A 2,742-nucleotide genomic window follows, 5' to 3' on the forward strand; every position below is an offset into this window, starting at 1 on the left:
GTGACGAGTTTGTATTTGTTTAAGTTGAAAACAGGGTCACACAGTTGGGTTTTTTTTTCTTTGGGACCAGTTGTGAAATTCATTTTTTTGTCCTCGAAATAGGTTCGTACAATACAGCGAAAATAAGACTCGCTAAAATAATAAATAATAAATAATTCTTATGTTCGTTGTCAAAAGCCGACCAGGAGGCAATTAAAGAATGGAGCATGCACATGCCTGTTTATTATTTCTCTTCCTGTTCTATGTCGCTCTGTGTAGACTCGAATAATTTGATCTGGTCAAATTGTTGTGATTTAGGAAGAAGAAAACGTGCTTGTGTGATACCCATTTCGTGGTTGAAGAGTTATCGTTCTTTACCGTATTTCTTCAGCGCTGTAAAATCAACAACAAAAATGGACATTGATTGAAACATGGAGAAGTTATACCTACAGTATTTATTTCAATGTGTTTACAGCAAGTCAAATGATTGATCTAAACAATTGTATAATACACAACGTACACAACATATGATGATGCTCATCTAGACACTTGTAGTGAACTGTTATTTGAGACTCGTTTAATTATGTCCGGTTACTTGCGACAGTAAATATTACAGCCCAAGATAAACATCCTAGTCTACACCTTCTATTCAGTTTGGATCACCATTGTGTGAATTTTCCTTTTACTACGTACAAACTCGAGATAATTTTCAGCCACGTACGTGAGAAGAATTGGCATTGAAAGTGTAGAGACAGTTACATAAGTATGTCTTTGGCAGAGATGGATGACGATGTTATCTTATGTGCTGCACGAACTTAAACTAATATGACATGAGCTCAAATAAATAATTCAGACACCTGAGGAAGAGAAAATATGCAAATTTATTGTTAAATCTTTAATGTGTAAAATATCAACCTATCTAATCGTTTTGAAGATCTCGAACATTAGGGAAATATTGATCTTTAATCCCATAAGACTTCCCATGATAAAACCACTTCTATTTTTAATTGCTATAAATATAAACATCATAAGAATGGTGTTTTAATGGCACGGGAAATAACTGACATAATTCATTTAAGATTTAAACGTGCATAATTTTTCGAAAAACGGGAAATGTTAAATAAACAAACTTAACCGACTGCTCTCCTAATTATGTATGCAAATTTAAACATAGTAAACAATTGAATTTGATTAAAGGGGAAGAGAAAGTAAACATGTTATAGTACTATAATTAATGCTTTGGTTTGCACTGTTTTGTGTTATAGGTGAGGAGGAGTGACACAGCTGAGAAATCTGATTTAGATGCAAAGTGGAGGACACGCCAAAAATAATTGAAAGCTTTTAAATTCAACTTATTTAGTTACAAATTACAGATTTAGAATAAAGTAAACAAAAGAAAAATTAAACCCCTACTAGACTCGAACTATGATCTACGGATCAACAGTCGACACGTTAACCTACTGAGCTACCCAGCTAGGCAATTAGATTTACTGAGCTACCCAGCTAGGCAATTAGATTTACTGAGATACCCAGCTAGGCAATTAGATTTACTAAGCTACCCAGTTAGGCAATTCGATTTACTAAGCTAGGCAGTTAGATTTACTAAGCTACCCAGCTAGGCAATTAGATCTACTGAGCTACCCTGCTAGGCAATTAGATTTACTAAGCTACCCAGCTAGGCAGGTAGATTTACTAAGCTACCCAGCTAGGCAGGTAGATTTATTGAGCTACCCAGCTAGGCAATTAAATTTTCTGAGCAACCCAGCTAGGGAATTAGATTTACTAAGCTACCCAGCTAGGCAGGTAGATTTATTGAGCTACCCAGCTAGGCAATTAAATTTTCTGAGCTACCCAGCTAGGCAATTAGATTTACTAAGCTACCCAGCTAGGTAAGTTGATTTACTAAGCTACCCAGCTAGGCAGGTAGATTTATTGAGCTATCCAGCTAGGCAATTAGATTTACTAAGCTACCCTGCTAGGCAATTAGATTTACTAAGCTACCCAGCTAGGCAATTAGATTTACTAAGCTACCCAGCTAGGCAGGTAGATTTACTAAGCTACCCAGCTAGGCAGGTATATTTATTGAGATACCCAGCTAGGCAATTAAATTTACTGAGCTACCCAGCTAGGCAAGTAGATTTACTAAGCTACCCAGCTAGGCAGGCAGATTTATTGAGCTATCCAGCTAGGCAATTAGATTTACTAAGCTACCCTGCTAGGAAATTAAATTTACTAAGCTACCCAGCTAGACAATTAGATTTACTAAGCTACCCAGCTAGGCAAATAGATTTACTAAGCTAACCAGCTAGGCAGGTAGATTTATTGAGCTACCCAGCTAGACAATTAGATTTACTAAGCTACCCTGCTAGGCAATTAGATTTACTAAGCTACCCAGCTAGACAATTAGATTTACTAAGCTAGCCAGCTAGGCAAATAAATTTACTAAGCTACCCAGCTAGACAATTATATTTACTGAGCTACCCAGCTAGACAATTAGATTTACTAAGCTACCCAGCTAGGCAATTAGATTTACTGAGTTACCCAGCTAGACAATCAGATTTACTGAGCTACCCAGCTAGGCAGTTAGATTTACTGAGCTACCCAGCTAGACAGTTAGATTAACTGAGCTACCCAGCTAGACAATTAGATTTAAAAGGAATATACAATTCAAGTCCTGCTGATATCTATATTTTCATTCATGGTTGAAAAAGATTATAATGACGATGTGCTATTTCTCAGGGGAAAAATTTCTAGGGTGTGCGA

The sequence above is a fragment of the Ostrea edulis genome, chromosome 10 (assembly GCF_947568905.1).
Source record: "Ostrea edulis chromosome 10, xbOstEdul1.1, whole genome shotgun sequence".
NCBI classification, from domain to species: domain Eukaryota; kingdom Metazoa; phylum Mollusca; class Bivalvia; order Ostreida; family Ostreidae; genus Ostrea; species Ostrea edulis.